The sequence below is a fragment of the Juglans microcarpa x Juglans regia genome, chromosome 1D (assembly GCF_004785595.1).
Source record: "Juglans microcarpa x Juglans regia isolate MS1-56 chromosome 1D, Jm3101_v1.0, whole genome shotgun sequence".
Classification (NCBI taxonomy): Eukaryota; Viridiplantae; Streptophyta; class Magnoliopsida; order Fagales; family Juglandaceae; genus Juglans; species Juglans microcarpa x Juglans regia.
The window spans coordinates 33,498,187-33,512,779 of record NC_054594.1 but is presented as its reverse complement, the minus strand read 5'-3'; positions in this window follow the sequence as shown (position 1 = coordinate 33,512,779).

The following is a 14,593-nucleotide window of genomic DNA, read 5'->3' as shown; positions in this document are numbered from 1 at the left end:
AATCTTTTTTTCCTTCTTTCACTGCATGTGAACTTCTGTAAAATATTTAACACCATAAAAATGAAAAGGAAATAGAAATACAGACTATACTTTCTTCAAATCATTCTTGTGGTTGAGACTGTTTATGGTCTCTTGGCCTTATTCCGTGGCTGCTGCTCTATTTTCACTTATTGTATTTTTTTTTCCTTCAAAAGAGTGAAAGAGGTGATCAATATAGCTTCTCCTATGTAGGCGTGCCTACGAGGACTTTTCACTCGTTGCGGTATGTTTAGATTGAGCCATAGCTATTAATAACTACGAGGACTTTTCACTGCTATGGTATTTTAGATTAAACCATAGCTAAGCTATGATCTTAGGTGGAGTCACCACAACCTTACGAAAATGCGAGCATGCAAAGTCTCTAAAACTATTTCAAATTTGTAACTTTAGAGCATTTCTATTGGGTTCTCCATAACTTATTTTTTCCTATAATTTGAGGAAAAATTTAGGGAATGCTCTCAAAACCTCCCTCCATCCGAATCCCTATTTTAGAGAAAATATTTAAGGAATGAATAGCGGTTCCCCATATTTGGAGAACCACTATTCTTCCCCTAAATCACTTTTATCAATATTTTATTCATTTCAATTAAATGAATGCTTTTTCCAATTATCTACCATTTCTCTCATACTCATATTTGTTATAGTTTTAAATAATAGTTTTAAAAATAATGTAAATAACTACGAAAATATAAAAAAGTAATTTTAAAAATATAAAAAATAATTTAAATTTTTATTTAAAATATTCACTAAAGTAATAGTTCAAAACATAAGAAAAAATATTGACTAGTTAAATTTGTAAATGAAAGTGAGAAAAAATTAATAGAGAAAAAATAGAGAAATATTATTTTAATAGAATAAAAAATAGATAAAGAATGAGATGTGAAATTTTTTAAAAAATAAATAAAATTTAAGAAAAATTTTTAAAAAATATACTTTCTAACTAAATTATAAGAAATTTTATGATGGCCTGATGGAAGAGAACTGCTAGAGCCACCGCTGGTGGCTCCCGCTGGCTCTAGCATGTGTTTTTTTTTTCAGTTATTTTTTATAGAAAATTTTTAATACTTTTAAATATTTACAAAAATAAAATAAATTTAGAATATTATTAAAAAATACTTTCTTAATCATAAAGTAAAAAAAAATTATTACAAAATATTTCCTTAATCAAGAAGTAAAAATAAAAAATTTTAAGACAGTATTTTTTAATGATATTATGAATTTTTTATTTTTTTTAAATATTTAAAATTTTAAAAAAAATTATATAAAAAAAACTATACAAAAACATATAAAAAAAATACATAATTGAGCCAACGGATGGCTCTATCATTATTTCTTATGGAAATACTCTTAGATAAGTGAGAGAATAACGACTCTGTTACCTTTGTCAACTTTGCCAACCTGTGACGTGAGCTCGGGCTACTTCTCGTACAGTCGTACTTGGCTTGTTCTTACTTTCTTTCTTTTCTTTGTGTTATTTTATTATAATATTCTTCTTTTCTGACTAGCTTTTGCTCTCTTAACTGTCTCGTGCATTTGACCAGTTGATAACTACTTTATTAAACTATTAATTGCATAATTAAAAAACAACAATTATTATATGAATTATTTGGCCCAAAGAGTTTTAGAAATGCTTTATCACAAATAAATTTTATAAAAATAAATTTAATTTAATATAATACGTTAAATTAAAAATTACTTTTATTATAAAAATTTATAAATATATTTAATTTAATATAATACATTAAATTAAAAATTATTTTTACTATAAAATAAATCAAACATATCATATAAAGTCATATTAAAAATACTAAAATGAAATAGGAGGAGAGGAGTAGTTAAGTTCTTACTCTATTCCTTGATTAAGAATAGCGAACTTACAGGTTGAGTCACATCCTAGTATTAAAAGTAAATAGTTGATTTTCCGATCGGAGTTTCTGTTGTCGGTGTTATTAAAAACTGGTTTGTTCTTTCTGTGGACTCCCTATCAATCTAAGTAAATAAGGGTTCTCGAACCCCGTCTCTCCCACCATTGAGGTAAGCGCGGCTATCCCAATCTGACTTTTCAAGTTATGTATTCAAAGATTCAAGATTTTCCTCGAGTCATTTTTGGCAGGACAATGTGCTATACTTTTCTGTATGCGAGGGATTTCCCTTGAGAGAGTTATTTTGTTTATAGAAATAAGAGGGGTAGTGCACGAACTGCCTTTTATTTATTTGGGGCACATAATCTTCTGTATTTGGATTTAATTAGTACAAGGATTGCTCACTTCCTTCGGGAACTTTCCAAGAAGGGACCTCTCAAGTTTAGGAGTAGCCGCACATTTCCTTCAATAAATAGAAGTGCTTTTGGCCCCTATGAGGCCTTATTCGTCTATGTTGAATAAGAGCTCTCCCTCCAAGGTGAGGTAAATAGGGCTAGCCAGAGTAGGAGCTCCACAACTGATTGTGTACGACAAAAGGTTGGTATTGAATATGTGTTTTGTTTATTGTTCAAAGTATCAACCTATCTTAGCCCCCAACCAATTTCTTACATAATCGTTTCTTTTCATGAATAGGTTGCTAGTGTTCGGTCCTGATCCAAGATAAGGAATCAAACCAAGTCTCGAAAGTCTTCCTCAAGTGACTGGTCCACCTATCCAGTATGTGAGGAAGTTTCTCCCATGGAGCTAGCTTTTGTATGTTACTAAGCCGGATCGCCTATACTAGGTTCTTTTTCCACGCTATTTAACTAGCTTACGATGACTGGACTAGTAGACGCAGCAGACTGAACTTGTCTCATGAGATGGTTGTTCTCGAAAATCCATTTATTGTAGGATAGATTCGGACTGAGAAAACTCTAGCTCTTGCCTCTGCATGATCTGATTTCTATGACTTGTAGTATAAAATAGAAAAATACATGATTTATTTTGCTTCCTTTTCCCTCCCGCCTGTGGTTCTCTCTAGTAGTTAGATCGAGTGTCTGAGTCTGCGTACGCTAGTTAGTTCTCATTCTTCCTACGTGCCTTTGAGCAGTTAGTATTGACCAGACACAGAAGATACGACGAGCATATGATAGCTTCGTTTTTTCCTCTTCTTTCGAGGAATTCTTCCCCAGGTATAGAGTTTGTTCCCGGCAACCCGGGCTTGGGTTAGTAAGGTCTCGCTAGTTTAAATATCCTACACTTCTTTCTCGTGAATTGCCTGCAAAGATAAGTAAAGAATAGGAAGACTTCCTGCTAGAGGGATAACTGATTCAATTCAGTTCGGTTTTGTATTTATTTTTATAACCGAACTGGTATATATCGGTTTTGAAATTTTAAAAACTAATACCGGACCGATTTACTACCGAAACTAAAACCATTTTCTTTTTCCGGTCTGATCTGGTCCCTTTTTTCGGTTTTATGAATTATCTATGTTAGTAATAATATAATATTTACATATACTAAACTATTAGTATATTTATATTATAATATAAATAAATTATTTTATAATAATTAACATATACTAGTATAGTATTGAATTTAACTATAGTCTATATAAGTTCTAGACTTTTTACATGAGTATATATAATCAAATGTGTGAAAATGTATTTATAAAAAGAATATATATTATAATTTATTATGCCAAAAATGTATCCTTGATATATAAATATATATATATATATATAAAAGTAAATTTATATTCATGTTTATGTTTAAGATTAAAATTTTATGTAAGATTAATTTTATATTATAAGATTAAAATTTATATTATTAGATGGAGGGGCGCTCACGTGGGGCTGACCCCCTCCTGCTTGTAACGCATGGCTTTAAGCCATGCGTTACTTGTAACGCATGTAACGCATGGCTTAAAGCCATGCGTTACTGCCGTTACATAATACAATTGAAGGCTGGCCTTTAAGGCCAGCCATGCAGAGGAGGACTATATATAGTCCTCCCCAATTGTGTTTTTGATGATCTGAAAAATAGAAAAAAATACTCTCTCTCTTTTTGTTCTCTCTTGAAAAAATTACTTAGGCTGTGGATTGATTAAGTGTTACTGTAGTTCCATACTACGTAGTACACTTTCGCCACTAAAGGAAAACGCTTGGAGTTTATCAATCTGGAAAAAACTTGTGGAGCAATTCTTTAAGTTGAGCTTGAGGTACTTTTCCGCTGTGTATTCTTACATTGGTATCAGAGCTATTTTTTTTTAAATTGCTTCCAGTTTATAATATTTTCTCGCATATGCTTGAGATTTGTATTGTATTTTTTTTTATCCTCTCTTTTTTTTTCTGTTTAAAAAAAAAAAAAATGTTGCGCACCAGGTGGTGCTGCAAGCACCAACGCAGTGGTGCTGCGCGCACCACCGCAAGGCGCTGCGCGCACCAGGTGGTGCTGTGAGCACCAACGCAGTGGTGCTGCGCGCACCAGGTGGTGCTGTGAGCACCAGCGCAGTGCTGCGCGCACCACTGCGGTGCAGCGTGCACCAGCGAGGTGCTGCGCGCACCACCGCGGTGCAGCGCGCACCACGGAGGTGCAGCGGCGTGCTGCTGTGGAGCGGTTACTGTTCATGTGAACAGTAGCCGATGGAGGAAGAAGATGACCCTTAGGTCATTTTCCTTCCAAGGGCTTGGGCCGTGAGGCCCAGCTCAAACGTTTTTTTTTTTTTTTGATGACTCGGGCTGGGCTTGGCCCAATTTGATTTTGGGCCATTCGGCCCTTCAGTGTTTAATAGAAAAAAAATAGCATGAATATAACTATATTCACATGTGATCAAATTTAATCTAAAACATTAAAAAAAATCACATGTAATATAACAATATATCTTAGCATATATTAAGACATGCAAATTTCATCCCCTCCTTGGTGCGCGCTGCACCACCGAGGTGCTGCGCGCACCACCGCGGTGCAGCGCGCACCAGAGAGGTGCTGCGGGCACCATGGAGGTGCAGCGGCGTGCTGCTGTGGAGCGGCTACTGTTCACGTGAACAGTAGCCGATGGAGGAAGAAGATGACCCTTAGGTCATTTTCCTTCCATGGGCTTGGGCCGTGAGGCCCAGCTCAAACGTTTTTTTTTTTTTTTTTATGACTCGGGCTGGGCTTGGCCCAATTTGATTTTGGGCCATTCGGCCCTTCAGTGTTTAATAAAAAAAAAAAAAAAAAAAAAAAAAGGAGGGGATGAAATTTGCATGTCTTAATATATGCTAAGATATATTGTTATATTACATGTGATTTTTTTTAATGTTTTAGATTAAATTTGATCACATGTGAATATAGTTATATTCATGATATTTTTTTTTTTTCCATTTTTTTTAAATTACATGTGATCTTTTATTTAATTTGTTATATTAAATGTGATTACATGTATATGTGAATTGAACATGTGGATATGTGATTATTTTTATCATCTATGAATGTTAGGCTTGAATGTTTATACATTAGTCTTTATTGATAAAATAGAAAAAATTCCCACTAAGTAGTCTTAGTTAGAATTGTCAGTGTAAATGATAGACTGAAAAAAAAATTGCAGTGACCCCAGTAAGAACTGTAAATGCACTGTATAGCCAAAAGACCACAGTGACCCCAGTAAGAACTGTAAATGCACTGATGGAACAAGAAAAATGTACTGTAATGGTCTTATATGAACCATCTTTGTAGACTGGCCCAACAGGTTACTGTGGTTGGAGTAGCTGTCCTTGTAGACTGGCCCAAAAGGTTACTACAATTTTAGTAGGTTATGTCTTTACATGTGACTAGGACTTGATGACTACTTAAGATAGTGGGAGTATGGTTGAGAATTATGATTAATTCTCCCATATTTTTTTTGAATTTGCGCTGGAATTAGGTTAAAAATTTAATAATTGGATATTGTGGCGCAAGAGATGATTCTGAAGCCTAGCGATTTTTCGATCTTGCGACATGTCTAAATTATTTTTTTTCTAACTTGGATAGACGCGGCAGATTTCTTAGGTGTGTGTGTAATATCCCTTCTTTGCGTATTGTAGTGAAATGACATCCAAGAGTATAGTTGCCGATTTAAACAAAGGGGAGAAATTGGATGGGGAGAACTATTACATTTGGCATCGCAAGATCCAATATGTTTTAGATGAGCAAGAGGTCTTGGAGGCCTTATCTCACTCCTTTACTGAGCCCGGGGAAGGGACCTCGGAACAACACAAAATAGATCAACTAGCCTATACTCAATGGGTTAAGAAAAGTCGGTGCGCGCGCATAATAATGTTAAACAGCATGCGCAATGATCTAATGTGTGAGTTCGAGATCTATGACACTGCCCAAAGCATGTGGGAGGCTTTGAAGTTAAAGTTTGGTAGAACTTCAGCCACTAGGTTGCGTGGGTTAACCATGAGGTTTGACTCCTATAAGATGCATTCTTACCACATGATGAAGTAGCATCTTAGGGCTATGTCAACCATGATCCGCGAACTTAAGTCGGCAGGAAACAACCTGACTGATGAACAGCAAGTCCAGGCAGTGATAAGATCATTGCCGAATTCTTGGGAGAATATGAGCCAGAACTGACGCATAACGAGAATATCAAAGACTTTGATGATGTCTCGCGTCACTTGGAATTGGAGGCTGAGCGCCTAGAGGCTGCCAAGCCCAATCACACCGCCTATGTGGCTGATTCTGGTTCGCGTAAGGCATCAAGGCCTAAGCGCAAGAAGTCTAAGAATGGAGTAGCTGCTGGACAAATTAAGAAGGTGTCAGGAACTTCTCAGCGCAGCAAGAGGGGCAAGCGCGGGAAGAACAAGTCGAAATTAGAGTGCTTCAACTGTGGAAAGAATGGCCACTTCGCTCATGACTGCACTGAGCCGAAGAAGGTACACTCTGACTTTTCTCGCATTGTTTTTGTAACTAGCCATGTGATGGTTGCTCACTCCTATCCTGTGTGGACTGTTGATTCAGAAGCGACCGAACACATAGCGCGAGATAGAGTTGGATTTGTTGAGTATCGCCGGATTCCAGCTAGGAGTCGTGATATCAAGGTGGGGAATGGAGCTAGCGTTGAGGTACTGGGACTTGGTACCTATAAGCTGGACTTGCGGGGTGGCCGCACTCTTTTCCTTCACAATGTGCTATATGCTCCCGAGATCCGACGAAACTTACTTTCTGTAGTCACTCTATTAAGACTTGGTTTTCGTATTGTTTTTGAAAACAATTATGTTTCATTTTATTTGGGCCATGTGTTTTATGGCAATGCTTTTCTACAAGACGGTTTTATGATATTGAATTTAGATTATTCAAATATAAATGAGTCAATTGCTTTTTTTTCTACATCTGATAATTTGGATTCATATAAACGGCATGCTAGGCTTGGCCATATAGGGCAAGATAGAATGACTAGGTTAGTTAGAGAAGGCCTTATAGGCAATCTCACTAAGGTCATCTTACCCACATGTGAACATTGTCTAATGGGAAAAGCTAAGAGAAAACCGTTTGGAAAAGCCACAAGGGCATCTTTTCCACTGCAATTAGTACACTCAGACATCTGTGGTCCAATGAGTGTGAGGGCAAGACACGGAGGTGTCTACTTCATCACATTTATAGATGATTTTTTACATTACGGTCATGTCTACTTAATCTCCCATAAGTCTGAAGCATTGGAATGCTTTAGGCGATATCTAAGAATGGTTGAGAATCAGTTAGACAAGAGTTTAAAAGCTCTAAGAACTGACCGAGGACGAGAATATCTCTCTGAGCAATTTAAAAGGCTCTGTGATGAAAAAGGAATCAAAAGACAGTTGACGATGCCGAATACGCCCCAGCAAAATGGCGTGGCGGAAATGAGAAATCGAACACTGCTTGAGATGGTTAGGTCAATGATGGCGCAAGCAAACCTACCAATTTCTTTTTGGGGGGATGCACTTTTGACTGCTGCCTACATTCTTAACCGAGTGCCCTCCAAATCAGTAACTTCCACCCCATATGAACTATGGACCGGCGAGAAACCCAATTTGAGTAACTTGCGGCCATGGGGTTCAACGGGTTTTGTTCACAATCTTTCTCATAAGTATGGGAAGTTAGGCCCTAGAGAGAAGAAGTGTATCTTTATAAGGTACTCAGAACACTCTAAAGGGTATGTATTAATAGGTGAGCAATCTGATGGAAGTGTGACTGAGATTGAGTCACGAGATGTGGATTTCATTGAAGATGAGTTTCCAAGTAGAGGTGAGGTTGATAGGAGTTTAGAACTTCATGAGATTGTAGAACAAGAGGAAAGTGCTCCAAGGAATTTAGTTGAGAATGAGAAAGAAATTCTTCAAGCTCCTACAAATTATTTGAATCCGAGTGGGAGCACATCACTTGTCAATCAATCACAACAATCTCAGCCGCGTAGAAGCACACGCGAAAGTATTCCCCGTCGTCGTTTTGAGATTGAAGGGGAAGCTTTTATGGTAGCTCCGCATGATGATGACGAGCCTAGGACAATTTATGAGGCTCTCTCATCTTCTACAAAAGATGAGTGGATGAAAGCTCTTAATGATGAGATTGAGTCTATGAAGATTAACCAGGTCTGGGATCTGGTTGATCTACCAATAGGACGTAAGACTATTGGGAACAAATGGGTTCTTAAGGTCAAACGCAAGTCGGATGGATCAATAGATAAGTATAAAGCTCGCTTAGTGGCGAAAGGATATACCCAACAGGAAGGTATAGACTATGAGGAGACTTTTTCACCAGTGGTGAGGTTTGCCTCAATTCGCCTGATTCTAGCTATAGTAGCAAACATGGATTTGGAACTCTACCAGATTGACGTTAAGACAGCATTTCTCAATGGAGAACTAGATGAGGAGATCTATATGGATCAACCAACTGGTTTTGTGGTCAAAGGTCAAGAGCGCAAAGTGTGCAAGCTCAAACGATCTATATATGGCCTAAAGCAATCATCTAGACAATGGTACCTCAGATTCCATCGAGCCATTCTCTCGAATGGGTTTACGATGATCACAGAGGATCATTGTGTTTATGTCAAAAGGTCTAAGAAGAGTTTCATTATGTTGTCATTATATGTTGACGACATACTACTAGCTGGAAATAATAAAGGGTTGATAGTCGCCACAAAAGAGTGGTTATCCTTCAATTTTGAGATGAAGGATATGGGTGAGGCAGAATACATTTTGAGAGTTAAGATCTACAGAGATCGTTCAAAGAGACTTTTGTGTTTGTTTCAACAGACTTATATAAAGAAAGTCCTCGAGCGCTTCCTAATGAATGGATGTAAACCCATTGACACCCCTGTTGCAAGGAGCGAGAACTTGTCTAAAGTGATGTGTCCTAAGACTCAAAAAGAAAAGGAAAAGATGGCTCGTGTCCCTTATGCTAATGCTGTGGGTAGTCTGATGTATGCAATGATATGTACTCGGCCTGACATATGCTATGCAGTTGGCTTAGTGAGTAGATTCCAATCAAACCCCGGACTAGCTCACTGGAAAGCGGTCAAAAGGATTATGCGATATCTCAAGGGAACTGCGGACTATGTGCTGTGCTATCAGGGTTCAGATTTGCTGCTAAAAGGTTACAGTGATGCCGATTGGAGCAGCGACCTAGATGAGCGCAAATCAACCACTGGGTTTGTCTTTCTGCTCAACCAAGGTGCCATTACATGGAGCAGCAAGAAACAACCCTGTATAGCTTTATCCACCATGGAGGCAGAATACATAGCATGTTCTGCAGCAGTTCAAGAAGCTGTTTGGTTACGGAGGTTCCTCAAGCATTTAGACATTGGCACGGATACATCAGATCCGGTGACAATATTCTGCGATAGCATGGCAGCCCTCGCATATGCTAAGGACTCAAAGTATCATGGAAGAACCAAACACATAGATATCAGATATCACTACATCAGAGACATGATAGCGCAAAAGGAAGTGGTTCTGAAACATCTTTCTACGAGTCGCATGGTTGCTGATCCCTTAACGAAGCCTATAGCAAGAGATGTCTTTGAGGCTCATGTTAGGAATCTAGGACTGCGTAGACTATAAATGTAATTTGTGTTTCAAATGACATAAAGATGTAACATTTCCTTTGGGATATTAATACAATATGATTCAGTTTTTGTCTTTATCGTATTGTTTTTAATACACACACACAAGATATGTCAATAGGCTTGGATCGGCTCACTCACACGAGCGATCGCCTTTGACGCTTAAGTAGCGAGTAGAGATGAGACATTGTGTCCCTAGGTACTTGTCCAAAGGGATAAGTAGGTTGACACAAAATTATGTCGCCTTAGTGGGAGCTAAGATGAGGTCCATTAATAGGACTATGCATGGGTTACCCCACCATCCATGTAGCCTGTAGTAAGCCAGATGCGAGTTCCTCTTTGACGCCTTGGAGACGTGCAAATAGAGGAATTCGGGTTGGACGCTTAAGGAGCGGCTAAACTAAGATCTGTACGGTGTTGATATAGACATATGCTCTTTAAGAAAGAGAAATCCACCGTAGCATGTGTTTCATACTATATGTGTTTATACGACCATATGAGTAAATGAGTAAAATGTTTCCCTCTTTCTCGCTGTGTGAGTCTCATTCCTTAAAAAATATCCTTTACTTTTGACTATGTCACGAGATGGAGGTTGTAATGTTTGTTACTTTGGCATGCTGTCTATGACCATGATAGATACGGTCTAAAGAGGCATTGTTGGGAAAGCAGTTCGACCAAAATTGAGTGATATGAGTGTAGAGGGAAGACTATTCGATATCATATCTTCGATAGTGTTTGCTGACGTCATACGAATGACGCTACATCTTGGTAGCGGCTAAAGGTTGTGAACACATTGAAATATTTGGAGGTAGTCAAGCATTGTTCTGAGTTTTTTAAATTCAAGAGGGTTCGAAAATGCTTGATCTTGATGCAATCAAATAAGTCTAGGACATGACCAGACACGTTAGGGATGTTACTATGCTGGTCTTCTCTGGGAGAGATTTGGTGTATGTACTCCCTCCTTTCTACAGATGTGCTTGGTGGTCGCACGGCCTATTTATTTGTATGAACAAGATTGAGAACATTAGAGAGATGCTGACCTGAGGTCATGCCCACTGTGTGCGAGTGGGAGATATTAGATGGAGGGGGGCCCACGTGGGGCTGACCCCCTCCTGCTTGTAACGCATGTAACGCATGGCTTAAAGCCATGCGTTACTGCCGTTACATAATACAATTGAAGGCTGGCCTTTAAGGCCAGCCATGCAGAGGAGGACTATATATAGTCCTCCCCAATTGTGTTTTTGATGATCTGAAAAATAGAAAAAAATACTCTCTCTCTTTTTGTTCTCTCTTGAAAAAATTACTTAGGCTGTGGATTGATTAAGTGTTACTCTAGTTCCATACTACGTAGTACACTTTCGCCACTAAAGGAAAACGCTTGGAGTTTATCAATCTGGAAAAACTTGTGGAGCAATTCTTTAAGTTGAGCTTGAGGTACTTTTCCGCTGTGCATTCTTACATATATGTTATATCAAATGTTATATAAAAAATTATAAGATTATTTTATGTTATATCAAATGTTATATTAAAAATTATAAGATTATTTTATGTTATATCACATATTATATTAACTTTATATTATAAGATTAATAGAATTGAATAATAAAATTAGAATTTCATGTTATATTAATTAATAATTTAGCATATAATATATATGCTAAATTACTAATTAATATAAATAATTAGTAATTCAACATATAATATAATATAAAAAATTATAAATATATATACCGATTCAGTTCAGTTTAAATCTGTTTTCAAAATATGAAAGCGGGTACTGCATCAGTTTAGGACGGTTTCGATTTTTAAGAACTGATACCTCATCAGACCACTTAAAAATCGAACCGAACTCATTGGTTTGGTCTGGTTCAACTGGTTTTCCCTTTTTTATTTTTACACCCTTACTCCCTCCTACGACTTCCTCCTTTTGCAACTATTTCCCCAAGGCGGGTGTTGGTTTGTTAGTCTATCCCTTGATCTTTATTTCCTAATTGTTTTAGGTTGCGTTTGGACGTTGAACTGAGTTGAGTTGTGATGATAAAATATTGTTAGAATATTATTTTTTAATGTTATTATTATTTAAAATTTGAAAAAGTTATAATGTTTATTATATTTTATGTTGGGATTTGAAAAAGTTGTAATGATGAGTTGAAATGAGTTGAGAGAAGTTTAGTTACCAAACGAAAGTGTAATAAGGTAGCTCTTGAAGGCAGGTTTCTTTCCCTTCCTCCATACGAGGCTATGGGCTGCCCTTTCTATTAGCTGGATGTGCCCATATCCTATCTTTTATTAGGCAGCTATCCTAGGAGTTAGTTTGAAGTAGGAAGCTTTGCATAGTCAATAGCAGCATGAAGTGCCCTTGATCTCTCAGTTGGCCCTATTTGCTCTTTCCTTCTATTCCGAGTAGCAAACAATCTCATGCAAGATCATCCAATCCCTATAAATGTCTACTGTTACCTAACATAGTCTTCGAGCTTGCCTTTCTTCTCTAACTAGTAGTTGAATAAGGAATGATGCTTAACCTACCCTCCATTCGAAACAGGAATGGGCAAAGGGCCTCCCTCATGAATATGAGTTAAACCAAGGCCACTCTTCCCGCCTAACTGTAAGTGGAGCACCTTCCGTATGCTCTTTGCTCTTGAAGGCTGGATGCTCTTGTTGTATAGACGTTATTACCGAACTAAGCTGCCTATTATGCTAATCTTTTTACTAGGCTAGGTATCAAGAAGATAGGGATTCAGCCTCATACCTTAATGGGACTTGTAGCTCTCTATGGCAGACATTTTTCTCTTCCCTCCATTCCCAAGTAATGGGATGGAGTCTGGCCTTTCCCTTTCATGGAGGTAAATAAATATCCTTACTATGCGATTCACTAAGGGAGGTATACGGAACACAGACCCACTAAAAGAATGACACATTAACAGATATGTTTCTATCTTAACTCATCTATAGTGTAGGGCACACTTTACAAAGATAGGAGATAGGAAAGGTTCACGCCTCGTAAGAGAGAGATGCGAGTAGACTCGACTTGTTAGATATTACGAAGGTTTAGTGAGCACCATGCTGAATCTCTCTACCATCTCCTTCTCACAGACGGAATCACAAGTGGAGAACGCATTTGGTTTTTCTGGGATTGAAGTTGTTCCAAACATGTTGACTAAACCACTGACTAGTAAGTTTGTGAGTGATGAACCGATCTCGTGGAAAAGGCCAAACTTTATAAGTGAGTTCATAGATAGAATTGGTCAAGCCCTCGTAGAGTGGCCTCTTTTATAAGACTCAAGTTTCTTAGTGGAACTATAACAAAAAAGAGTTTAAGCTCTTTTGGCTTACTTTTTGCCATGCGGGGTTGCTCACGCAGCGGATCTCTTTCTCTAGATATCACTAGATAGGGAGAGGAAGATGTGAAAGTAATAGCCTTATGTTATGGCCGCCCTCGACTTATGCCCTTTACACTACTACTAGTCTACTACTGTGATGTGAGCTGTTCAAATTGGTTTGAAGTTGATTTTGTATTTAAGCTGCTGAAGGCCAGAGCTCGTATGGGCTCATGATCTCTCTTTCCTGGTTATGGATTCTCTTCCATGGGTGGGTTGGTCTGGAAGGGCAGTGCCAATGTTGCTTGGGAGAGCCTTTGTCTCCCTTATAAGGAAGGGGGTCTCCCTTAGTACGCTATATATTATACCTCTTTGTTCTATTTCATTTTAAATGGTTTGTTCCAGCTCGTTTCAGCCATTCCGAACCCTATTATGTCCCGAATTGTTTTAATAACACTTTTGTAACTTTCTTGAATTTGGATGATATTTAATTAATTATAAAATCTAAAATTTATTTATCTAATTTTAATTTTTTTGTAAGTTTAAATATGTCCCCCATTCTCTCTCTCTTTTCTTTTTGAAAAGATATCATTAGTTTTAATAATTTCTTTGGTCATGTACTTTTTTTCTTTAAATATGTCCCCCATTGTCTCAATTCAACATTGTGATTTTTTTAATATTATCTTTTGATACTAATATTATCTTTTAATATTATCTCAATTACACACACATGCATGATGCACACTTACAATTTCATCAAATTCTCACAATTTTTTTATCTCATCATTACAACTTTTTTAAATTCTCACACAAAATATAATAAATAATTTAATTTCTTCAAATTTCAAAACAATAATAATATTAAAAAATAATATTCTAACAATATTTTATTCAACTTTCAACTTTTATTTCAACTCATCTTATCTCAACTCACTATTCAAACCGTATCTTATAAATATATGTATTTATTCGATTAATTATCAGTTTATATATACATATAAATATATAATTAATTTCAAAATAGTACACCAAAATATACTGATATTAAAATATTTTTCCAAATACTTAAACTGGAATTACTACCAAAACGGAATTTAAAACACACTTAAAAAGTCCATTGTCGTGAATAAAATTAAGAGAGAAAGCCGAAAGTGAGTAGCAGATACAAAAAAGTAGAAGTGAAATAAAATAAATAGGGCACAACTACTTTAAAGAACTATGAAAATCTCTATAAAGCAAGTGACATATACAAACAGGGGATATCCACTCTC